At 42.3% G+C, this 27488-nt stretch overlaps 1 protein-coding gene across 2 annotated transcripts in view; it reads right to left on the reverse strand.

The window, feature by feature from the left end:
• Positions 1-27488, reverse strand: part of ITPR3 (inositol 1,4,5-trisphosphate receptor type 3) — a 174376-nt gene that overhangs the window by 134079 nt on the left and 12809 nt on the right. The gene's annotated exons all lie outside the window — the stretch shown is intronic.

A 27488-nucleotide genomic window follows, 5' to 3' on the forward strand; every position in this document is an offset into this window, starting at 1 on the left:
AGGCACTTAACGGACACATTACTAATCCATTGCAGCGTGTAATAGGGAAAACGCCCAGTACCTAACAACCTGGCTGTGAAATCCAAAGCCATGCTGGAACATATCCATATATGTACCAATTTACACCTCCGATCTGCTGATCCAGGTGCAATATACCAAACTACTTCATCATGTCTGGAAAGTTAAAAAGCAGTCCTGGACAAAAACCACTGGTTTTTCAGGACTTGGAAGACCAATCATTGTAGAGAAATCTGTGACGCCCTCTCTGACATCTGGAAGCAACATTGCTCATAGGAAAAAGCAAGGAAGATGAAAGATATCGCCCTCTGGTAACACCCACGGTCTTCCCACAGGCAGAGGTCTTTCCCAACCCTGCTCCCACAGATCTCAGAAACGTCTTGTGTCCAGGGCCATCCTTTCGTAGGGCAAATGGGGGCAGCTGCCCCCAGCCCCATGCCATCAAGAGGCCCATGCGTGGCCTCTCCCCCACAGTTGCTGCTTCCCCATCGCACCGCTCTGCCATACATCCAAGGCAGGCTGAAACGGGGTGTTAAAGTGGAGAACCGCAGCAGCTGGTGAGGGTGCCCTTCCTCATCAGCCACGGTAGGTCTGGACTTTTAACTCTGCAGCACAGCGTGCCTAGAAAGTAAGTCAGCACTGCGCAACTGGTGAGGAAGGAGGGGCTGGCCCAGTGCGCCATGGGCAAAAGTGGCGGCAGGCAGCACACACACACACGGGGATAAGGCAGGTGAGGCTGGCCCAGCCAGCATCCTGTCACACTCTCCCAACTCAAATTGCAGCCGGGTCACTAGATGGAGGGCTTGATTTTTCTCTTGCAAGAGAGAAAAGAGGGCTGCAAGCTGGGCTCAGAGAGCCTGACGAAGGGCACAGAAAAGGAGGTGGAATGACTATGCCCCTCAGGTGGGTCCCACTCATGCTGACATTTGCCCTGGGCCTTGCTCCCGCCACGGGATGGTCCTGCTTGTCTCACTCCCCAATAACCTAGTTAATCTGTCTAGGCAACAATACCTAATACATAGACACTAGGTACAATTAAAAAGCAATTTCTTAATTGTCAAAAGACTCTCACTGCAGTATGATAATGAAGTAGGCGGCTAGATCATTTGCCATCAACTCTCTTGGTAATTTAAAAAAAAAAAAAAACCACAGAGAGGTATTTTGGCATATGCACTTCCAATTGCGATAGCATCCAGGAAACTGTCAACATAAATCAAGATGAGATCAATAGTAAATCACAGGTGCAAGAATGTTCTCATGCAAATCTGTTTTTTATCACAGCAGCCACCACATTATTTATTTATTAGCTACATTTATATGCCATCCTTTGGCCTGGGATCCCAGGGCAGTGAACAACAGATAAATAGACAAATTAGACTAATAAACAAACATTAACTGATCTAAAGTACAGATTAAATGTTTAATAAATTAAAAGTTGTCCCTGTTTAATCAATGGAGCTGAAACTGAAAGACACACTGACATGCAGATCATACAAAGAAGCTACCTCCTTCCTCCCTGGGCCAAATTTGATGAAAAAGAGTCTCCTAGTTTTCCCCCTAGTTAGCAAAGGATTTACAGATCCCAAGCTAGCAAAGTGATATCACCATGGCTTTCATTGTACCAGTAACAACCACTGCAACTGAAGATGAAAGGGATCTATGAAAAATTCAGCTTGTTTTCTAAATCTGGAACTTCCATAGAACTAATCAGATTCATTTCTAAAGCCATTTTGGCTCCTGAGGAAGTGAGCCACTCCAAACGGTTAACAGGATGGTCCACAGCTAACAAAAGGGACTTCAGTCTTCTTACAAAATGGAGCTATTGAAAGATGCCTCAAACAACTGCCACAACTTGAGAGTCTTGGTACAGTGGTAAGTCTAAGACCACACTGAGGCAACAGGCCCCAAGACACCAGGGTGCTTTCCAGACTAGCTGCTCAACAGCAGCAAAATGCAAATCCGTTCAGGCAAATCGCATTCAAAATGTAAACAGCAGGGGGAGCCGTCTCACGGAAACGAACCACCCGAAAAAACAGCAACCTTTCTATGCCAGATACATGACATCATAGCACTATATCGCAGCGATTAAATTTGAAGCAAGGCATCGGAAATGTGAACGGCACCCTGTTGTCAGCGTAGGGACTGTGGTGTCACAACACAGGAAGTGTGGAAGCACACATCTGAGATCCACTGTGACCCCATTGCAGGGTGTAATCTGGAAAGCGCCCAGGGGAAATCAAGCCCCCCTCATTAAAGGCAATGGCACAATGAAAGGCATAGGTTTCTGATGTAAATAATTATATGTAAATGAAAAATTGCAGGAATTTGATGGTAACACTATGATTTATTATTTAGCATATTTATATGCTGCCCGAAACACATGTCTCTGGGTGGCTTACAATAATTAATGAGCATGTACATTTCCATTTCAGGTTCTCCAGTTTTATGAATAAAGAAAGCACATTCTTCTCATTTCTCATACTGGCTTCATAACAAACAGTAGTAAAAATTAGCATCTGTATTATGGTTCTTTTGAGTGTTCGAAGCACTAGATGTATTGTCTTTTTGTAATCCTTATGTGTAGGACTATTGTCCCCATACTGCAACTGGGGGAGTAACTCCATTCTTAAATCAAGTCCCTAAGAAACTAAGTTCACATTCATGTAACTGGAACATTCACATAATCTGCCCCTTCTTCTCCCTCTTCTCCCTGTGTTGTTTCCCCTGTGTCAGTATCTAAACTATAAGCCCCTCAGGGCAGAGGCCTGTCCTCTTATTCTCTGTACAGTACCATGTACATGGATGGTGCAATATGAACTATGTATTTTTAAAAAAAAACATTGTAGCAAAAGGAGGCTATGGATACTTCAGCTGGGACAAAGATTAGGATCCACAGCTGGATGCTGAGCAAGGAGCCTTTTTTGTATCAAGGGACTAAGCTCCCCCAGGGAATCTGGATCTACCTGCTAGACCACTTATTTCAGCTGTCTCCATTCCAAATCCTCTTCAGCTCAGGAGAGAGCTAGTGTGCTTCTGGCAGTGAAGGAAGCGAGTGAACCAAGCAGCCAAAACTTCAAATGCACACCAAAGCTCACAGGATGCAGAATGCAAAGAATAACAGAGTATATGCTCAGTAAGAAGGTCAGAATAGATACTGGGTCTCATGGTAAAAATCCTCTTCCTTGGTGACTGGAGATGGCAAATGATTCCAAAATGCTGGGTTGATCCCCAGGCTGTTGGCTGTGTTATCAGATTAGCAGTCTTGGGTGTGCTACTTCACACAACCTGCTGGCATCCTGTTATTTAACTTGGGTAACCAGATTCACATTTGGCATTACGTTTTCCTTGAATCGATATGGCACACTTGTTCAACTTTACGAGTTCTTTTCTTCCAACACAAAAGGTAATTATTTTTCTTTGGTTAACTTTCATGCACCTGTTGACACTTCTGCTATGAGCCTTGGTGAGTCAGCGAATGGTGAAAGTATTTTCACAAGTTACACTAAGACCCAAACTGCAATGAAGGCAGAGTCAGGTGAATTTTCTCCCTCCCTATTGAAATAAACTGAAAAGCAGCTATAGAGACAGCATTCGTGGGCAGAGGAGGGAGGCAAGAAGAGGCTTCTTAACCCTTTCACCTCTGGTCCCTACTCTAAATCATCTCCCCACCACCACCACCACCCAAACTGAATTTCCACCAACAGAGGAAAATATATCAGGGATTTTCACAAGTGATGCTGAGAATGCCTTTTAGTCTGGGGCGTGTCGCTGGTGATTGTTAGTAATGCAGGATAGAAAAAGGCAGACAGCCACATTCAAATCAAAAACACATTCCAGTCAAGACAGGTTTTGCATTCCAAGTACGGATATCAGAAATGCAAAAGTAATTTCAGAGTCACTTGTGAAAACAGCCTATGAGTGTAGACATCCAGGTTACTGTTATATTCGATCTTGTAATCTTGTGTTTTGTTTGGACATTTGTCCCAGTGGGGATCCTGTAGAGAGTTGGGGGGGGGGCAGGTGGAGTCAGAAAGAAAAGGGAGGGAAAGGAGAAGGAAGAACATGGAGTTGCTTTCGAATAAAGTCTTAGTTAAACCAGAATATTTCTTCATGCTTACAAGGAAAGCAATTATAAAACATTTGGTGACAAAGGTGGGATTTGAGCCATGCTGCAGTGGGCATCCAGTGAACAACAGAGTTCAGGGTTGATAAGGAAAAAGAATCTTCAGAAGTTGTGTAGGTCAGGAAGCTGGAGAAACAATCAGCTGCAGCAACACTAGGATGCAGCAGTTCAGGAATGTAGGCCCAGTAATGCAATTAAAGGAAGCTGCAGGAACTCTTACAAGCTTTGAGGGCTCACATGCGTAGCTGGTTCAAAATCTCATCACCTTGTAAACATGAAGAAATCTTATTCTGTTTAACTAAGACTTTATTCAGAAGCAGCTCCCTTTTCTTCCTTCTCCTTTACCTCCCTTTTCTTTCTGACTCCACCCCCTCACACTCTCTACAGGATCCCCACTGGGACAAATGTCCAAACAACAAAACACAAAAGACCTCCTTGCAAGCAAAAGTGATCAACATTGCCTGTGAAGGTCACCTGGCCTTGACTAAAACATGACTCAGATAACGTTTCTGGTGGTCAGGTATGGACAAACACCTCGAAAATGTAATCAGGCACTGTATAGCTTGTGCTGTACGTGACAAATCACAGAAGACTTTCACCATTCCCTTCACTCCAGTGGAGTATCCCAATGGTCCCAGGGTTAAACTTGCTCTGGATATAATGAGGCCATTTGATAACCAAACCCACAAAACAAAGATTTGTTATAGTGGTGGCAGATTACTATATCAGGTGGCCAGAAATTTCATTTGCTAACAACATTACTACAAACAAGGTGATCCAGTTCATGGCCGCAGTCTTTGAGAGGGAAGGATTTTCTAAAGAACTAGTGACTGATAATGGGACACAGCTTACCTCATTTGAAATTGAGCATTACTTGCATAACCATAGGATAAAATAAGACTCTTTCCTTGTACCATCCTCAAGGGAATGGTTTAGTGGAAAGAATGAACAGGTTAGTGAAAGAAAGTTTACAACTGGCTACTACGCAACAACTACTGGAAAGAGGCAATCAGTGAAACTCTATTTGCTTCTCGAACCACTCCTCATTGTGCTACAGGAAAAGTGATGGACAATCCTTGGTAACAGAAGACAACACAGCTCCTGTGCCAGAGAACCCAAGACTTAGGAGAGGTGTGCGAGACAGGAGAACACCTAAAAGACTTCAAGACTTTGTCACTCAATTTTAAATCAATTCAGTTCTGGTTGTTATAAAGAGGAAGGATGTGTTGTATTCTATCTAGTAATTTTTTTGTGTTTTGTTATTTGGGTGTTTGTCCCAGTGGGGATCCTGTAGTGTGGGGATAGCATCAGACAGAAAATGGAGATAAAGGAGAAGGAAGAAAATGGAGTTGCTTCTGAATAAAGTCTTAGTTAAACCAGAATAAGATTTCTTCATGTTTTCAAGGGAAGCAGTTATAAAAGTTACATCACGCATTTCAAACAAAAGCAAAATAATTCTGTGATTGGTGGAGGATCCTCTTATTATGAGTTTAAGAATAAATATACGGGATGATCATTAGCCCATCCCATAAGTCACCACTTCATGGATTTCTGTGTACCAGTTTTCTATGGGATTTTTGTCTTGATATTATTATGGGAGGTGGTGCAAAAAAGTTTGTTTGTTTATATAATTTATATACCACTGCACAACAGACTTTTATGAGTGACTTGCAATAGAATGTGATAAAATACAATAAAATACCATATACAAAATACAAACATGCAATAAAATGCCAGTAAATAACAAGCAATGTCAGTGGTTAAAAGGCAAAGGCTCCAGCTAAGAAGCGTAATTCAGTTAAAAGCTCTTTGAAATAAAGTGTTCACTTGCTGCCTAAAAGCTCATAGGAAGGGTGCCACCAAACAAATCTCCCTATGCAGGGAGTTACACAATTGGGGTGCTACCACCAAGAAGATCTTGCAGATGCCCCCACACACACACACACTAGAGTCGGGACATTCACAAAGGAGACTTCTCCCTCAATGTTTGCGGGAGGGGGGGAATATATGGAAGGAGACTTCCTTTAGATAATCAGGGCCTAAGCTTTGTAGGGCTTTGATGGACACGCCCACCCTTTGAATTGAGCCTGGAAACAAACAGGCAACCACTGTGGGTCTTTTAGGACTGATGTTACATGATCCTGTAGCCTACACAAATTAAAATTCTCATTGCTGCATTCTGTAATCGGTTGGAGTTTCCATGCTATCTCCAAAGACAACCCCATGTATAATGCCTTGAGTTCTCTTAAGGAAAAGCACGATATAAATGTTTATTAACTGGTCAAATAACAGAAAAATCTTCCCACCGCTCTAACATGCAAAGGCCAGTTGGCAAGTGTACAAAAGGTGAAACGTTGCTGTTTTGAAATAACTAAGAGCTGGGACATAAATGCCGGCACTTAGCAGCAATTGCCTCTTGAGTACCTTGGAACAATCCCAGAAAACACATATTGTTTGCCTCTGTTCTTAAGCAAGAAAATAGATCGACTCTCAGTTCAACATTTTGAAGTCACCACAAATGTGAAGATTATGCAGGAAACCTTCTCTGAGCCCATGATAAGGGCCAAGATACTATTTTGCTAGAACTAAAATTTTGCTGGAGCTTGTGCTCTCTAACTCATTCCCATAGCCCCAGTGTGAAGAGAATGCTGCAGCGTGCCTGAAATAAGAGGTGCTAGGAAGCAAACAGCAGATAAGATGCAAAGAAACGGGACAAGGCAGCCTAATGTAAAACCAGCATATTAATCCTGAGAAGTTAATACTAATGTCACTTACATCAGAATGTGGGCCATAGTTACTAAACATGTAATGAATGTGTCCTTGGTATTCTCATGCCACCAATTTCCATTGTACTGAGACAGCAAGTAAGTAAGCTCGTGCTTATTCGTCTTGGAGATCTTAAAAGCCATTTTCAACCATACAATTGTAATGTTTTGGTGCACAGGCTATCTTCTATGCCAGGGGTTCCCAACAGTGGGAACTAGTATGCCTATGGGTATTTGAACTGGGTACCAGGGGGTACTTACTTTCATTTGAAGTAAACTTGTCCCATTAATTTCAATGAGAAATTTCACCACCACTTATGAGCAGTGTGACTGCAGTGTGGGGAAGCGGGGGGGGGCTTTCCTGCCCCCCCACATTGCAGACACACTGCTCATAAACGATCTTATTGACATTAATGGGATAAGTTTACATCAAATCAAAGTAAGTTCAAAAAGTTTGTTTCAATAGGAGTATTCATGAGTAAGTATGAATAGCAGAGAGGCAGCCTGAATGTTACAGAGACAGCCTGAATGTTACAGTTATCTGGAGGGAGAGAGAGAGAGAGAGAGAGAGAGAGAGAGAGAGAGAGAGAGAACACACACAATCTCTATGGGGTACCTGAGGCTGTCAAGGGCTTGCAACACAAGAGGTACACTTATTAATAAGTGTTGGGAACCTCTGCCACAAGTAAAATTTTCAAAACCATCAGGATTATTTAAAGCACTGATTTTGCAATGAGATTATAAATCCCATACCAATACGCTCCTATGCTGGTTACAGGGCAATTTATATATTGGTGTATATTTATACTTCATGTTAATTCCATGATCCAACGGCAGTGGCATTGAAGAGCTAATGTACATGTTATGGCTGCCACGTGGTGTCCATTTTAGGTTGTTTCATGACTGTTCTGTTCCATGGCTGTTATAAACTGCTCGTGCCTGGTCTGAAGGCACATAAGGCAGCTGTCCTGCTGAAACTAAGCAGGTATGAGTCTCACCAAGGGCCAGACCAACCACAAAGGCCAACCACACAGTTGCCTAAGGTGCTGAACTTTAAAGGGCAGCAAATTAAGATGGAAATGATCTCCCCCCTCTATTTAATATTCTACGTAAATAAAATTGTGATGGAACATTTTGTAGATCAATGTACATATTCTTCCGGTTATATGAAACACTGCAAAAGACATACTTTTCCCAGGCTTTATTGCTTGGATTCACTCTCACACAGGCTGACGCGAGCTCTTGGCTGAGATAAAGTGATTGCATGCACAGTAACTCAACAGGAAAGGTTTCAATAGGTATACAGAATAATGAGATTAAGATTAATGATTTTTTTAAAAAATCCATAAAAACATGTCTTATTGTTATATTGTTCATTTCAAGTGTCAAGAAAATATACGTAAAAGTTCATTATAGACTTCTCATTTTTCTCTCTATGGGATGGGCTGGGCAAAGACATACTTTACCTAGAGCGAGCGTCAAAATCCCTTGGGCCGAACCTGGCCAGTGCCTGGATGGGAGACTGCATGGGAGTCCCATGAAAACCCCCTTGAGTTCCAGCAGGGAAGAAAGGTGGGATATAAGAATAATAAATAAATGTGTGCGATGGTTCTCCACACCGTTGGGGCAATTTTCTCCATACCACCATAAATGTCCAGGACAATACCCTAATTCAGACATTAAAAAGCTCCAATGCAGCCATGTACAGTGGGACAGAGGAGGAAGTCCTGCCCCACCACAGCACTCGCTCGTGCAGTCTGTCCTCCCGATTTTGATGGGGCTGGTCTGAAGAGGAAAAAGCCCTCCCTGTGCTAGTGGGCACATCTTTGATTACGAGGGTGGGTCAACCCACCCCTGTAATCACGGATGGACATGCCATCACGGGGAGGGTTCTTCCCTCTTCAGACAAGCCCCTTCGTAACTGTGAGCAGGGTGGGGTATGCAAGGGAGTGATGCAGCAGAGTGGGACTTCCTTCCCCTTCGCCCCATTGCACATGGCTTCAGGGGGGCTTTTTAATAACATCTGAAGGAGGCTAGCACTGTTCCCTCTAAGGCGTGCTCACCTGCGTGCACTCACAAGTTTTTGGATGTCCACTCAGGTCAATTTAGATCCCGCTCAGGTTGAATGAGGAAGGCCCCATTCTGAATGCAGGTGCTCACACACTGCCTTGCTACTGCCGCCCAGAACTAAACTCATTCCGCACAGAGATGGAAAAAATTAGAGGGACCACTGGAGGCTCGTATATATTATGCAAGTCTGTACTTTGGCAAGCAGCTGTTTTTAAACAGCCCATCACAGTGGCCTGACATCAAGAGAAACCCAACATCTCACACCACTGCTGAGTCTGGAAGTCTAGAAAACACTGTTGAATCTGTAACCAATTAAGCTATGCAAGAGGCAAAATTCATGATCTACTATTCACACCTAAGAAGTAACACCTATGGCACAATTACAAAAGGCTGTACCTCTCCAAGAAACTTGCAAGAAGGACAGGTGTTGCAATCAATGTTTGCTTGAGGATTTGGCAGCTTTACTGTTAGTTGTTCACACAGTAGCCTTGTGAAAGGCAGGTATCAAGTGGAAAGTCAGTGGGTGAAGGGAAAGAGTTACAGGAAAAACTGTACACGCCTATGAATTTGGAGTTGTTTATTAATGGAGAAAATGGAGTCATTTATTAATGAGCTCCAAATAACCCAGAATAACTCATATTTAATTGTAACAGGAGATTTTAATGCTAGGATAGCAGCAGATGACGATTTGCTCTTTTCCAAATTTCATCAGCATCCCTTGCCTTATGATATTCCCACCCCCCCTACTTGTTAGGAAATCTAAGGATGTTGTGGGGAATTTTGTGGGTCTAAATCTTATTCAAACCTTTAGAAGAGCTAACTTCCATTTACTAAATGGAACCCTTGCCTCAGATTACCCAGCAGAATATTTGCATTGGGCAGGACTTAGGCCCTCTCTTCTGGATTATATGGCGGTTTCTAGAAACCTGCTACCCTACCTTAAGGATTTTTGGGTTATTACACGTATTGAAATTGGCCATTCCCCTCTGACTCTGTCGTGGCATTCAATGAATTATTCCGCTTAGAGGCTTGTCAGCCTCTTGCTGAGGAGTTGGAAATAGGTTGGATTAGATCTAGATGGACACCTGTTTTCCAACAATGTGTAGATAAAATAATCTCTTCTTCTGAAGTAGTTAATGTTCAGGCAGATATTATTGCAGGTTCTCAAAATGGTACAAGTTCCCCTTTAGCCGAATTATACAACCAATTGATTGCTTTTTTTACATCAGCTCTAGTAGCTATGAATCCAGCACCATCGAAGGTTATTAAATACACTTTGTACACCTGGTTTGATCGGAAATGTTTGGAGGCTAAGAAAAAACTTACCCAGTGCCTTAAATTTTATGACACAGGTACTTCTAATGTAGCACCATCAACTATAATAACTCTTAAGAATCAATATAAGACTCTGGTAAGAAACAAGAAATTACAGGCTAAAAGAGCTGAATACAATGAACTTATTGCTGCAGCCAAACTTAAAAACCAAACTCAATTTTGGCATCTAATTAAAGGTTCTATGGGTAGGGTTCCCTCTTCACCTATATCTGTGATACCAGCTGAAATATGGGTACGTCATTATTCCAATTTATATCAAAAAGAGAGACCCGATTTTGCAATAGTAGATTATAATCCTAGTCAATTGCCAAATTGGGATCCGGTTACCATTTCAGAAATTGAAGCACTAGTTAAAAACTGCAAGAAGGGAAAGGCCCAGGACTTGATTGTATTATAACTGAATTTGTTAGTAATAACCTTGATTGGTGGGCTCCCCTCCTTGCTTCTCTTTTCACTTACATAGATCCTTCGGCTATAATCCCAGAGGACTGGGGTGTTTCAATAATAGTACCACTTTACAAGAAAGGATTAAGGGAGGATCTAAATAATTACCAATTAGTCTTCTTAGCGTTGCCAGCAAGTTATATGCCAGGCATCTTTTGAGGAAACTCCAGGATTGGTTGGATGATCAGTGTATCCTAATGGATGAGCAAGCGGAGTTTCGAGAAGGCTTCTCTACAATTCATCAAGTATTTACATTGCAATTTTTGGCTGAAAAATATTCCTTTAGACCTAAATTGTCCCTGTTTACTGCTTTTATAGACTTCAAGGCAGCATTTGATTCCATATCTAGGGACAAACTCTGGCTGAAGTTAAAGGAATCATCTATAGACCGCCATTTACTTTTATTAATTTACAATTTCCATCGTAATACCTGTCTCAGAGTACAATGCTCTAGAAAAGGGCACCTCTCGTCTGAGATCCCTACCTATAAAGGAGTTCGGCAAGGATGCATCCTTGCCCCAGTCTTGTTTATTTTTTACATAAACTCAATAGTTTCGCATTTTAATGATTTGGATTTGTGCACCCCCAAACTTGTTGGCAGACATGTTTCATTATTGCTCTATGCGGATGATATTGCCCTTTTATCTCAAACCAGGATAGGCCTCAGTCGTGCTTTGACCTCCTTAGGTAAGTATACTGAGAAGGAGGCTTTAGAGATCAATTATTCTAAGACCAAGATAACAGTTTTCAAAGCACCCAAAAATCTTTAAATGGACAATAAATGGGCATAGTATTGAACAGGTTAAGGTTTTTAAGTATTTGGGGGTAGTATCCACCAAACTGGAACACATAAATCCCATCTTTATTATATTTCCAAAAGTGCTCAACAGATGGCAAATGTGATTAAGTCCTTCTATTACTCTAGGGGTGCCTTTTTCGTACCAGCAGCTATAAAATTGTTGAAGGCCAAGATATATCCCCAAATTCTTTATGGGGCGCAGATCAGTCCTCTGGAAAATTTCTCTCAGCTTGAAACAGTACAAACTAAATTCCTGAGGGCTATTTTTCAGGTACCCAGGGGTACAGCAAATGCCGTCCTTCGTAGGGAAGCAGGGTCACCACTCTGAAAGCAAAAGTATGGTGCATAATTAAATTTTGGTTAAGCCTGGTCTTCTTTCTGGCTGGTATTGCCCCTTTAGTGTTATCAGACAGTTTCATTTCCAAATGGAAATCAGCTCTGAAATTAAAATTGCATCACTTGGGCACGTTTCAAGAGGATCTTATCGGGCAAGGATTAGAGCAGGTGCTTTGCTTTGTGAAGCAACGGCTCTGAGATATAGATTTGCAGGAGGAGTTCACACAGCTACCCAAGGGAATATACTTAGGTTCTCAAACTTTTAATTATAAACCGGCTGAATATTTAGACCAGATCTTGGTACCAAAATGTAGGAGATTTCTGACCCTTGAGCGATTGAACATTCTCCCTTCGGCAGTACTTGATGGTAAATTCAAACGACTTCCTTATGATCAGCGCTGTTGTCTCTGCGGCTCAGGGAATATAGAGTCTATCACCCATGTTATTCTTTATTGCCAGTTTTATAAGTACGCTTGCACCAAATCTATTGCTCCTATTTTAGCCATTTATCCTGGTCACACAGACCAATTTTATTTGGAAATTATGCTGGCCAATTTTAAACCTGTAATTTCAGGTAATGTGGCAAAGTTTTGTTTTGTGGCATCGAAGCTCCATATTCGTACTCCGTAAAGATTGTATTCATAATTTGAACAGTTTGTGATTTTGTAAACTTCTGAAATTCCTGAATTTTCTTATTAATTGTTAATCTGGTCTGTGACCGCAATAAACATACTACTGTACACGCCTATGAATTTTCCTGAACTTTATGTTGCATGCATCTCTTTTTGCTATATTAGTAGTTTGGAAGAAAACAGGCTCGGTCACACTTTGATAAATAGGGTAGGAGAACCGTCTTACCCAAGTTTGGGAGCTGTGCACACTTCTATGTGAGTAGGAAAACAAGTTTGAGGCACAGGCAGTGATCATTTGCTAACCTCCCAGTGGGTAGGAGGGCTCTGTCCTACCCAGCAGCTGTATCTATCTGCTCAATAAGGTAAAAGGAAAAGCCCTTCTACCCAGCGACTAGCAGGCACTCACTCCATGTGCCTCCTACCTTGTTTTTTACTCACACACAAGCAGAAAATGGAGTGTACACAGCTCCCAAACTTGGAAAGGATGCTTCTCCTACCCTGTAAATGTGTGAACGAGCCTTAACAGATTGGTCGAAAGCAATCTGCTAAGTAATATGTTTGTCTAATGCATGTTTAACTTCCGATGGGAAATGAAGAGTTTGTTCTCAAGTGTAAAATTGAAATTGAATACAGGAATGATGAGAAACTACACACACAAGGTAGACACCAGCCACAGCCACTGGAGGGTCACTGTGCTGGGGCTGAATAGGGTCAGTTCCCCAGAAACACACACACATGCACACTAAATTTAAAGAGAATCCACCACTTTGAAAGATGTATCTTTGCCCAGTTAGCAAAGGAAATCTGCTAACTGGGTTAATCAGCTAATTATCTGGCTGTTTAGGAATTACTTAAAGTTTGACACTAGTTTGAAGGAAAGAAATAGGGGAGAGGAAAATCTGATAGAAAACTACAATTGAAGAAGATTCCGGAACATGATCAACCGAGCTATTAAACAAACAGGACCTTATTCCAAGCATCTGCAGGCACCCCCAGACACCAAGCAAGCATATACTGCACATATTTGCTGCTCTCTTCACTCATACTAATCCCACTGATCTAAAGGAAGGTGATGAGGTAAGGAACCACAGAACATACTCTACAGGTCACCTTCAGGAACCCTCCATGCGGAAGAAGGCAGTGTGAGAGGAAGCTCCAGATGTACAGAGGAAATTGTATATTTCGGCCCCAGCTGAAAGTACCTAGTGGGTGCCTACAGCTAGCACTACTGGGAATGCATTTCAAATAGCCTGTAGAAGAGGCTGCCGCAGGTCATTGTAGTATTTATGATGCATTAATTCCATGATCCTTCCTAATATTTCAGAGTTTCCTTGAATAACAGTCATCTATCCCATCAGTTTTTAGAATAGATTGGCAGGGAGAAACAGGAAATACTCTGGAAAGATCTAGTCAATGCATATTATATTGGACATTCCTGGCTATGCTGACAACATTAAATATTTTAAAAATCCATGATCCACGCCCCGCCTGCCCGCCCCGAGAATTTTAGTAGAGAGGGAAATAGCAGCTATACTTCATGTGCTTGAATTAGGGTTCTGGCCAAGTTTTTATCTACTTAGACACATGCTTAATGTCTGCACTCTTTTTTTTAAATGATTTATTCCTTTGAGGGAGATTAAGGAAAAGATGATAGCTGACATCCTGACTAAACATACTCAAGCAAGTCCCATTGAAAAGGACAAGTTAGACATGCCTAACTTGTCCTTTTAATTTCAATGGGGCTTTCATGAGTAAGTTTAGTCAGGATATCAGCCAGTATCTCAAAGACTATGATGGCATAAATATTTACTTCAGACAAATGGGAGGACCTAGATGGCATGGGGCACCTCCCTCCCAACCTTACTGCCCAGGACCCTCATGTATACATACTTCCTCCAAGCCCTTCTTTCCAATGCCCATCTGCAGCAGGGTGAGAAAGACGTATGTGCCATACTTCCTTTCTGCCTGCATGCACACTCAAAGCCCTGCCCTTTCTACAGCTACTCAACTCTTCATCATACTCTGGCATAAATCCTACCGACTTCAAGGTGCAGGAAAGAATGCCATTTTTTAAAATGTGCTTTTAATTGTATACTTTATTCAATTGTTTAACTTATGAGCCACTCGGAGAACAATTATTATGGAGCAGCCAACAAATAAAGTTGTTGTTTGTTGTTGTTGTTGAGAATATGACCTGAATAAGAATCTTGAGATTAGGTTTATGCCTATGCCATCTTGAATCGGGGTGGATAACATCATTACAAACTACACCCTTAAGCTGTCCCTATGTGTCTCTACATCTGTAGCAAATTTTATTCAAATCAGGTATTTTATTTTATTTATTTTATTTATTGTTGAATTTATATACCGCCTTTCATTAAAAACAATCTCAAGGCGGTTTACAACAGTTAAAAAACATACAATAAAATGACAATAAAAATATTAAGCTAAAAATATAAAAACCAAGCCTAATTTAAAATCTATAAAATACAAGCATAAAAACTATACATGGGTAAAAACATAAAGAAGCAGCAATAAAAACAATCATGTAAAAGCCTGGATAAAAAGCCAAGATTTAACAAGCTTTCTAAAAACTGTGATGGAGTCTGAGGAGCGAATGGCCACTGGGAGAGCATTCCAAAGTCTGGGGGCAGCAACAGAGAAGGCCCTGTCCCGAGAGCACGACAGCTGAGCCTCCCTCATTGTCGGCACCCGGAGCAGAGCCCCCTCAGATGACCTCATCAAGCGGGCAGCAACCCTTGCGAGCAGGCGGTCCCTCAGGTACCCTGGGGCCCAAACTATTAAGGGCTTTACAGGTCAAAACCAGCACCCTGAATTGGACCCAGAAACAAACTGGCAGCCAGTGCAACTCTTTCAGAATGGGTGTGATGTGCTACCATTGGGCAGCTCCGGATAAAACCCTAGCTGCCGCGTTTTGCACTAGCTGCAGTTTCCAGAGATTCTTCAAGGGCAGCCCCACATAGAGCGCGTTACAGTAATCCAGCTGTGACGTGACTAAGGCATGGGTAACCTTGGCCAGATCTGCCTTCTCGAGAAAGGGACGCAGCTGGCGCACTAGTCAAAGCCGTGCAAATGCACCCCTGGCAATCGCCTCCACCTGAGCTTCCAAAAGCAGAGCCGGGTCCAGTAGTACCCCCAAGCTGTGTACTTCCTCCTTCAAGGGGAGTGCAACCCCATCCAGAACCTGTAAAATCTCCTCGTCTCGATTGGCTCTCCTACTGACCAATAGTACTACCGTCTTGTCCGGATTCAATTTCAGTTTATTAGCCCACATCCAACCCATCACGGCCTCCAGCCCCCGATTCAGGACATCTACTGCCTCCCTAGGATCAGGTGACAAGGAGAGATAGAGCTGAGTGTCATCTGCATATTTCTGATAACTCAGTCCAAGTCCCCGGATGACCTCTCTCAGCGGTTTCATGTAGATGTTAAACAGCATGGGGGACAAGACCAAACCCTGCCGGACCCCACAGGCCAGTGGCCATGGAGCTGAGCAGTAGTCTCCCAGCACCACCTTCTGGACCCTCCCCTCAAAAAAGGACCAGAACCACTGCAACGCAGTACCTCTGACTCCCATACCTGAGAGGCGGCTCAGAAGGATACCATGGTCAATGGTATCGAACACCGCCGAGAGGTCCAGCAGAACCAACAGGGACACATTCCCCCTGTCTAGTTCCCGTAGTAGGTCATCCACTAGAGCGACCAAGGCAGTCTCAGTCCCATACCCGGGGTGGAAGCCAGATTGAAAAAGGTCCAGATAATCCGTATCATCCAAGACCCTCTGCAGCTGGGACGCCACCACATGCTCTATCATCTTGCCCAAAAAGGGCAGGTTAGAGACTGGTCTATAGTTGTTCAGGTTGGAAGGATCAAGGGAGGGCTTTTTTAATAATGGTCTTACCACCGCCTCCTTGAGGCACGGTGGCATCCTGCCCTCCCATAAAGGTAGTTCACAAGTTAGCCCACTTGTGCCTCAAACATTCATGCATCCACCAACTTGAATTAGGGTGGATTACATCATCACAAACTACACCACTGACGTGTCCCTATGTGTCACTCGCTCCAACTGTACCAAATTTGTTTCAAATTGATTAGATGGTCCACAAGTTAGCTCACTTGCATCTCAAATGTTTACCTGTCTGCCATCTTGAATTAGGGTAGATGACATCTTCACAAACTATGCCATTGAGGTGTCCCTACAACTGTACCCAATTTGGTTAATACTGGTCAAGGCATTGTGAAGTTGATAGTGAGGGGGACACACTGACAGATGGACAGACACACAAAGAATGCCAGGTGATCTCATAAGCTAACTTTCCTTAAGGGACATAGGCTAAAAATAGCATTTTCAGGCTTTTCTTATAATCAGGGTAATGTTGGCTGTGTGTGTATCAGATTTCAGCTTTGTAGGTAGCCTGGAACCATCTCAATTATTTGAGGGTGCACTTTTCACCTCTGTTCCCAAGAAGAGCCTTACATGTTTTTGAGAAACTTGACAACCAGTGTAGTATAGTAGTTAAAGTATCAATGAGTGAAGAGACCTTGACTCAAAGCCACACTCAGCCATTAAAAAGCTCACTGAGTGACTTTGGGCCAGTCACTATCTTTCAGCCGAACCTATCCAATAGGATAAAATGCAAGAGGTGGGCCATGTACTCTACCCTGAGCTCTTTGTAGGATGAAAATAATAATATCTCCCTTTCAATTTTTCACTGATTTTTCTAGTAATCAGTGTCTTGGGCTATGTGTGCATCAGCCTTTTGAGAGGCCTGTATGCACCTTCACCAAGTGAGTCCTTTGTTTTGAGCAAAATACGTGCCAATTAAATGCTACCTTGAGACTTTTCCAGTAATCAGAATGTCTTTGACTATACAGGCACCAATTTTCACTCCCAAGCTGAAATATGAAAGCTGTTTAACCCTTTGGGCGAGCAATAGAAAAATGCCCTATTTTCAGATCTCTCTGATTAATAAGTATGGTGCCTTGGATGACACTTGCACCAAATCTCAAGCTCATCAAGAAGTATCCCAATACATTTCAAGAATCCTGAGAGTAAGCGAGTGAGACCCAAGTGTCCCTAATATATAATACACAGCAGAAATACACTTGGTGTCTGAAGAACTTGTCCTTGCTCTTTTGTCTATCGAATGTATTGAATACCCCTAAATAAATGTCTGTATGTATTTCCTCCCTTTCTCCATTGCTTAATTTTTAGAAAAAGATGTCTGGACTCAACAGCTTCTAATCTGAAAGCTCTTCCTCTAATCTGCATTCTTAAACCTCAGCAAATTGAGGAGCAGGTTATTTTCTGCATGTGCATTTCGATCTCTAATCAATTGATAACATTTTTATAAGCCAAGTATGTAGCTTTAATAAGACACAGCTTTAAAAAACTGATAACATGAGTGCTGCCCTTCGTTTTGTAGGTCATTCCTCCTGCTTATTAAGGAGAGTGCAGTCTGAATAGACTATATTTACAGAAAGAAGAGTTGCAATGGTAAGGAGTATGGAGCAGGGCATATGCCACAAAGTCCTACACTCCAAGGCAATTACAGAGTATTGTTCCAACCAAACACACACTCCACAGCTTACTCTCTTTAGGGCTTAAAGGCACAAATAAGGAGCAAAGGCAGATCCAGAAAACCAATTCTGATCAGCTCCAGGTAATTTTGGAGGATACCGATTATCTAGGCCCATTCCAAACAGGTGTTAAGAGTGGACTATGGGGGCAGACAGGCTTGGTCAGCCTGATCTATACCAAGGAATCAACAGAGAGAGTGTGATTCTGCTGGATCTTTCGGATCTCTCTGCAACTTTCGATACCAACCATGGTATCCTTCTGAATCGTATGAGGGTTTGGGGAATAGGGTTCCTATCTCTCAGGCAGATTTCAGATGGTGTCACTTGGGAATAGTTGCTCTGTGAAATGAGAACTATTGTATGGGCTGCATCCTACCCTATCCCCTACAGGAAACCGCTGGGTGAAATCATCAGGGGATTTGGAGCAGGGTGTTCTCAATATGCTGCTTGCTTTTAGGAGGACCTTGAAGACATACCTGTTTCCCCAGGCTTTTAACTAAAATTTAAATTTTACAGTTTAATGAGTGTTTTTATCTATTATGACTTATATTTGTTTTTATTAATTTTAAAGGTTTTGTTTTATATTATGTTTTAATCTGTACACTGCCTAGAGATTTCTATACTAGGTGGTAAAGAATGCAACAAATAAATAAATAAATACACACATACATACATTACTTTCCTTCTTACTCATTTTCCTATTGGTTGGCTCCAAAAGACGTTTCTTTCTTCTGACAACATACCTGTCCTTTAAAATCTGTGTGACTTCCTTTAAAATCTGTGGTCTTTAAAATCTGTGTATTTGTTTATTTCTCTGTTAAAACAAGTGTGTGTGTGTGTGTGTACACAACTTCCCCACCACTATATCCTCATAGTGGGGAAAGCTGCAGATGTTATACTCCTCCCTTCCATGCAGCTTCTAGGACTGCAAACCTAAGTGCACATACTTTCAAATTAAGCCCACTGAACAGTGGGATTTACTTCTGAGTAAACATGCACAAAATAGGGCTGCAAGTAAAGCCACATGGGTAAGTATCAATCTACCTTACAAGACTGTTGTAAAGATCACTGAGAAAACTCACGTGAAGGACATGCCAAAGTGCTCTGTAAATGCCATGAATTGTTATCTAATTTGTGCCCCATGCCTGCCAATCCCCCCAAATTCTGGGAATGATCTTTCATCAACCTGGAGGGGTCATTTCACTCTAAGAGTCACCCTCTTCCTTGGAATAAGCATATTTACTTAGGAATCAGAGAGCAGATATTTTCACCCTTAACATTAACAACACTCTGAAGAAAGCAAACGGTTGGTTTTATTTTCTAATTTTATTATATTGACACAATGGAATAATCTTGTACAATAAAAGCACATGAAACAAAGACATCTCTGATCCCAGTGCAGTGAGTCACCAATATTCATTTTCCAAAGACAAAACAGTGATGACTAAGGTGTGCTTGGCACATACCTCAGGGCTTCCTTCTCTCCAGCTCTACAATCCAAAAGAGGTCACCTTCTCATAGCACTCTCATTTGAGCCCCCAGTGCTGGAATTCCTTGCCCCACTGAAGCCTGAACCTGGATGTCTTCCAAAATTCATGGGGTGGGGGAGAGAGGCTTTCCACTGATTTGAGCATTTAATGTTCAAGCATAAGCATGTGGTTGAACATATGAATCAGCCTTATCCTGAATCAGACCATTATTAGTCCAACTAGCCCAGTGCTGCTGTCTTCTCTGATTGGCCGCCACTCTCCAACATCCCAGGCAGGCAGAGGTCTCCCTTTCCCAGCCTTGCTGCCTAAACTCCTTTTAACTGGAGCTAGCAGGGAGTGAACCTGGGATCTTCTGCATGCAAAGCATGTGCGCTACACTTGAGCTACGGCCCATTGGTATCTGTTTTATAATAATACATTTTAGTAGTTTGTTATCATGCTCGTTATCCATACATGGCTTTTTAAAATAAAAGCCTCCCAAATTAGTTTACAAAAAAAATAAAAATACAACAATCATCTATTTTTAAAAATCCAACAATAAAACACTAAAAGACAGTGTGGCTGACATGAGGAAAATTACTTAGAGTAGTCCTACTGGAATTAAAAGGACCAATTAAGCAATGCCTGACTTGTTCTTTTAATTTCAATGAGACTACTTTAGTGATTTTCCTCAACATGTCAGCCAGCAACAGTAAAGCCAGAATATAGTCACCAGTTGTGATGAAGCACACTAAAAAGTCCTGGAGCATTTTCAGTCAGCAGGCTTTATGGCACGGCTGTACTGCAAATTCGCCCCCAAAAACCAACGCAAAAGTTGATTTTTTTAACCCAGACATAAATCAGGCTACGTTCTAATGAGCAATGAAAAACCCAAATCGTGTGTAGAGTGCTCCCTAATAGTTCGCAAGGACTTTGGGGTAAATCTGGCCAATGTGTGAATCAGGTCCCACCTCCATTCCAGAGGAGATGCAAACTAAAAGCCCCCTCTGGAATGCGCCAAGCAAATGAAAGAGGTCTTCACTTGCCAAAGAGATAACAGAATTGTGGCCGAGTGAGCTTCCCTGGCTAGAACTTTCCAGACAAAATGCCACTACCCACTTCATATGGTGAGAGGAACCCACAGACAGTTACTCCAATGAGGATCTCAACATCCAGGCATGCTCATGTGGGAGGAGTGAATCGGGTCCCATGTCATTACAGGCTTTAAAGGATCTTGAATTAAGCCCATAAATTGATGGGGAAACACTGTAATTATATTAAGATCAGCAGATTATTTTCCCTACATCCCGTCTCAATAATTTTGCCACAGTATTTTGTACAAACCGTAGTTTTCAAACCAAGGGGCAAACCTGTGTGTACACTGCATTGCAGTGCTCCAAACAGGCCACTAGCAAAACATTAATAACTGAGACCAGGCTACCTCTGTCAAGCCTGTTGATGAACTGGCCTTCAATGATAAAAGGTGCTTTTAGTCTTCTGGGCTATTTGGGCTTCCAAAGAAAGGATTTAATCTAACAGCACTCTCAGACTCCAAACCTGATCCTTGGAGGAAGTGCAATCCCATTCAGAACAGGCAACATGCTATCTCCCAAGTAAGATGAACTACCCACCAACAGTATCTCCATCTTATCAAGAGTGAGCTTCATTTATTGTTCCTAATCCACTCCATTACTAATCTCAAGCACCAGTTTAACACTTCCATAGCACCACCTGAGTTAGAAGAAAAAGATGAAATACAGCAGAGTGTCATCAGCATACAGATGGCACCATACACCAAATCTCTGGATGATCTTACCAAAAGGACAGGGTAAGGTTTCACACATAGATGCTAAACAGCATGGAGGACAAAACAGAGCCCTGTGAACATACCACAACATAAAAACCATAGCACAGAGCAAAAGTTCCCCAGGACCACCTTTTGGAACTGAAAATCCAGGCAAGAATGGAACCATGAGAGCAAAGTGGCCCCATCTCTGATAACCAGTGTGGATAGCGTGGCTGATGATATTGAAACCTACTGAGAGTGTGCAGGTGAATGAGCAAAGTTGTCCTCCCCCTGTCCTTCTATCAGCATAGGTTGCTTTCCCAGTGCCAAATCCAGACCAGAAACTGGATGAAATGAATACAGAAAATCTGTGCCATCCAGAACTAACCCAGCTGAGATATAATGTAGAACCATGGTTAAATATTGGTTCCACACAACATCCCCAAGCTGCATGAGTGCACGCTTCCCCCTTCCCCAGCCCACATGAACCTCAGCAGAATTCTACTTCCAATGAGGTTAAAGTTGAGCTGAGATTTATTGCAATGTCCAATGAATCGACCAATCTTGATTTATTCTTTCTAGTTTCCTTTAAATAAACCAAGATCCTGAAAGTCACTTCAAACCTTGGGTTCAGGTCCTTTTAAAAGAAAGTTTGTTAGAACTAATTGGCATGAAAAGTTTATAATGACAAAAAAGAAGCTGAATGACACATTTTGCATGGTATGTAGCCAATACTTTCTCAATAATTGAAGCAGAAAATATTAAAAAATACTATCCCTTACTACAAGGTTGGTCTTTTAATGTCTGTAGATAATTAGCAGTTAACTGAATCTCAATATACATTTATGCAAGTTAAATTTACAGATTGTTGAAAGAGAAGTTAAGTAAATGGAGCTGGCACTTAGTTTGTCTATTTAAACCGATTCAGTGACAGAAATATAATCCTTTGTGAGTACTCCAGATTTTTTTTTTAAGGGACAAAGGAAGACTGTGTCAGAGATAAAATGGACAATTCTTCTCTCTTTTGGAGTAGTTTATCTGTTTTATTGTATGCATTTGATGATCCCAAATTCACTGAAATACTGCAGTTTGCATACTATATTGTTTTATTATTGCCATGGCACAATTAATGAACCGAATGGAGGACTACAAGTTAATCTGCAACAATCTTAAAGCATCCAGAAATGAAAAAGCAGCAAGACAGAGAACAATAGAGAGCATTTTCTGTTTCCCCTTGAATCTAAAGTAGGGATGTGTACAAATCGAGATTTGTGCACAGATTCGAAGCACAGATTCGGCTCCTTTAAAAGTAAGAAGAGCAGGTCCATACCTGCTCCTCCGCCACTCCAAGCATCTTCCTGCCGTAGCGGCATGCCCCCAGCACCCCTCACACAGTGGCGCAGCAGCGAAACGCACATGGCCTCCACACATGCCTCTGCTGCACAAGGGGTGCTGGGCCCGCACCACCTCATAAGGGGTGCTGGGGGACATGCCGCCGCAGCAGGGAGCTGTGTGGAGCGGTGAAGAAACAGGTACAGACCTGCTCTCCTCACTTTTAAAGGTGCTGAATCTGTGCTTCGAATGTGTGCATAATTCTCGATTCATGCACATCCCTAACCTAGAGAAGTCTCCTTCAATATCAGCTGCAAATTATCTTTTTCAGCAAAGAGTGTGTGTGTGTGTGTGATATAGATGTGAAATAGTTAATACAGTATTTAGTACAGGAACAGATTCAGCAGTATAAATTTTTCAGTAGAAATATAGCTGAATAATAGGAGGCATTCAGAATCTTGTAGTAATTAGGCCATATAGGATTCTTTACCTAGATGCTCGAATCAAGCAATTAGTGCGGCATGATCTAGGGAAGTTCAGCCACTGTTAATTAGCACAGGTCCTGACTGAGCCACTGCTGTACTGAGTTTGGTACTGTGTTGTGCCAATAGGGAACTCACAGAAATAGAAATCCTGCATTTGTTGGCACAGTCATAAAGGATTGGCTGAGATGGATCCATGGGATATGAATATGGGACAATCCAAAAGAATCACGCTTAGGGCTCAACATGCACATATGGGTGAAGTGATCAAATGCAAAGCAAGAAGGACTCCTGTAACAGACATACAGAAAGGTAAATTGCATCAGTTGCAGCTTTTCTCAGCCCTGCATGACATGATGCACCTGTCAAAATCCCCACTTCTTCTTTGTCACAGGATCACACCATGTATGAAGCACTTGTGCAAAAAGGTGTGGGCTTCATTGCCATGAATAGCATAACAAATAATATGTCAAAGCATACATTATTATAAAACTATAGAATATTCACGCAAGTTATTAATTGGTGACTCAAGCCACAATGATCCCTTGGGGAGAAACCTCTGAAAAATAATGTCACAGGAGGGAACCTTAAGCAATCAGCATGTATCAGAATTCAGACTGATTATGAAACAATGGGGCAACATCATGAAAAACCAAGTCACGCCTCCCTCTTTCAGGCTAAGTGTAAGATTCCATTTTAAAAGGTTCTGAAGATGTTGGATTCAATCCAAAAAACATTTCGGCATCTGTATACATTTTTAAAAACCTCTATCTGAAGCATCTGAAAGAGGTTTGACTACAACCAAAAGGAACTATTTCTCTACAAATGCATGTGTCAGCTGCCATAGTGAGATTAGTGTCTTCATTACAATTAAGCCTGTGCTTCAGTGCTTCACCATCAGCTTAGCACTTTTGCCCGATAAAGTCCAAAGAAATCAAGTCCAGTGGACAAAGCAAAATTCAAACTATAACAGCAGAACTTATAGAGCTTTTATATAATTTTCTCAGCCGCCCTAGAGGGACATATTAGGGTCTAGGGAACCATTTGGACAACAGAGGTGGATGCTGAAGGAAAGCAGAATCTAGTACAGGAGGTCATTTAAGAGGAAGGCATGAGATACATTTACACAGAATGGAAGGAAAATGGGTCAACACTGCAGCTGCTAATATTTCACTAAATTTGCAACAGTACATAGCTGGGTGGTACACAATGCAGTCAGACTGAGTTTTCAGTCACAACTACACCATGAATAGAATAGAGCTCCATGAATACTCCATGAATACTCCATGAACAGAATAGAGGTGTGACATGAAAACTGCAGATGCAACCTTGCAATACCCAATAGACCACACAAACCTGCAACACTTCCCTTAGGAGCACAAATGGGAAACTCAGGGACTGTGACTTTTAGCGCTTTTACTGAAAATTAGCTGGGTCAGGCGCAGAGCATCTGCACTTCTAGTTCTCCCCCCTCCCGCTTAATTTTCCCTCTGTTCTCAGACTCCCCCCACCGCCGCCATTTTCATTCCCCACCAACCCACCCATTCCCCACCCACCAACCGCTGCTTTCTTCCCTCCCACCCCCACTCACCACCTGTGGCGTTTTTCCCCCCTGCCCACCCGCCGCCGCCACCATTTTCTTCCCCCTGCCTGCCGCTGTTTTCTCCCCCCATGCCTGCCACTGTTTTCTCTTCCCCTTGCCCACAACCCTGTCCGCTGGTGCCAGTGCTTTCCTCTCCCCCTGCCAGGAGCTCATTCACAAACTCTCACGAGAGCTGCCATGCATGGGATTAGTGACAGGTACACCTAAAAGAAATATAGAGATAGATAGATAGATAGATAGATAGATAGATAGATAGATAGATAGATAGATAGATAGATAGATAGACAGATAGATGGATGTGTCTGCCACCAGATCCTTACTCCTATAACATTTGATCCACTTTAAGATTGAATCTATTTTACCCTGATCCAATCAGAAAGACTCACTGCAAAGCTATGACATGTGAAAATCTATGATTTGCAGTAACACACTTAACTACTCATCCCATGTCCCATCCCATGATGACTCTCAGTTGAACATGTGAGCCACCTCTATTGAAAAGTATTGTGCTTCTGGTAATGTAAGAAAATGCTCCATTCAAATCATTACTCAATGGTTCAACCATCAAATGGTGAACATGCATGTGTGAACTTGCCCTTAGTCAATAGCCACTGATATTCCTATCTTCTATGAATTTGTCTGGCCTTTCTTTGAAACCAGTTGCATGGTTGACTGTCATAATATCTTAAAACAGTGGGTGCAGAGTTCCAGATACTGGGGACAAATGCAAGATGTCACTTTCATGTCCTGCTTGTGACCCAAAGGCATCAACTGTCCAGTGTTGGAAACAGAATGCTGGTCTAGATGAACCCTGGCCTGATCCTGCAAGGCAGTTTTTACATTCAATGACTGATATATCATCAAGTAACGTACATGCAAATATGAACTTCCCCTTAGGCAGAGTTCACAGCTCAGTTTGCATCTAAGCCAATCTGCAAAGCAAAAGTCAACTCAATCCTGGATATGCTTGGATGTCAAGCATACTAAATTATCTCCTTGGCTGTGCAGGAGAAATGCTGTTTTGTGATACCTTTCGTCAATATCTACATACTACTAAATCCCATTCTTGAATCCCTTTCACCTATGCCAACAAGCAGTTGGCTCGGAACAGTAGATATTTGCCAACAGAGAAAGAACTGTTGAAATAAAATGTGTCCCAAATCCATTATTTGCCTTCTGAGCATTTATCTCCCCATCAGTGAACCAAAATATACAGAGAAACCTTGCTATTCACTGATTCACCATCAGCAGTTTCACATATCCATGGGTGTCTGACACCCAATTTCATTATCTGTGGATACAGAAGGGTTAAAACTCACATATCCATGGTTTCTAGAGGGCCAGAAGTTACCGTGGTGATCACTCTGGCCGCCATTTTGTCTATGGGAGCCATTCTGTGGCTCATTGCTTTTTTTAAAACTCATTTCTCCCTGTGATTTTTTGCAGTTTGGAGGGCCTTTAGTGGTTTGGGGGCATTCTTCGGCACACACAGGGCATTCTTGGGCACATGCAGACCCCATGGAGCACAGAGTAGTAAAAACTTTTGCAGTGTTGTCCTCCATTCTGGAACCTAACTTCCAGTTCCCCATAGGAATAATGCCTTGTTACTCACAGTTTCATTACACATAGTTGAGGAATGGAACCCTGCAAGTAACGAGGTTTGCCTATATACTAAAAGAGTAGCACATGACACAAGGGCTGCAGGAGCAATGTTACTGAACCTATTAATCATTCTATACAGTAGATGCAAATCCTGCATTGCTGTCCCTACTACACTTTCCAGTGATATAAGTATGTTCTGTAGAGCCCCACCCTTCAAATTCACCTGCAGCCACAATAATAGTTATCTAAAGGTGTGATTGAAAACTAAAGAGCAATCACTTATTCAGCCCTGTTTACTCAAAGCCCTTCCCCTTCAACGCGGTCAGAGTACATTCGCAGTACACAGTCATGCTCACTTTTTGACATGTTGTTTGCATGCACCTTTCTTCACAACAGGCATGAGTAGGGCTGCCCTGCTGGAGTGCTGGCAGATTTGTGGCTTGTGGTGTGAAGAACTATGAATTCAGATCCTGCTCTGTGTGCTCACTAGATTTGCGTAAACCATCTGCGTGCTAAACAAATCAGGTTCTATAACAGGAATGAGCTGAACACTGCACTTCTGCATGATCTACTTAAAAAAACAACACTAGGATTCACATGGTTCACTCATTGTTTGTTAAATTTACAAAGCAAAAGTGCATACTCAAGTCCTTTTACCAGTTAAGGCATAACTAATTATATTAACAGGCTGACATGATGCGCAGCGTGCCAGCAATGATGAGATCCATGCCAGGGCTGCAGCGGACTCTAAAGGCAGCCCCAACACTGTTGAAGTTGTGCAAGCAGTGCGACTGCAGTTATTTCCATTGCGGTGAACTGGAATATCTGCGGTACTGCTGCTTGCTCAGCAGCTCATTCTCAACAGCATCAGGGCTGCCCAGCACAGATTGCACTATTTCTGGCACACTACGCATCATGTTGGTCACTGATTCTGAGCAGGGATTCTTGTTTATCATCCTTGCTGGTTCATGCCAGCGTTCACACAGTCAAGCATTTTTCTTACGTAAGATACTGGAGAGAGAGTAGTTCTCAAACCAGCAGCAAGGCCCATGTGCCTTACTCCCTGCACCATCGATGCAGGTCTCAAGCAG

This window comes from Hemicordylus capensis, chromosome 4, assembly GCF_027244095.1.
Source record: "Hemicordylus capensis ecotype Gifberg chromosome 4, rHemCap1.1.pri, whole genome shotgun sequence".
In the NCBI taxonomy this organism is placed as follows: Eukaryota; Metazoa; Chordata; class Lepidosauria; order Squamata; family Cordylidae; genus Hemicordylus; species Hemicordylus capensis.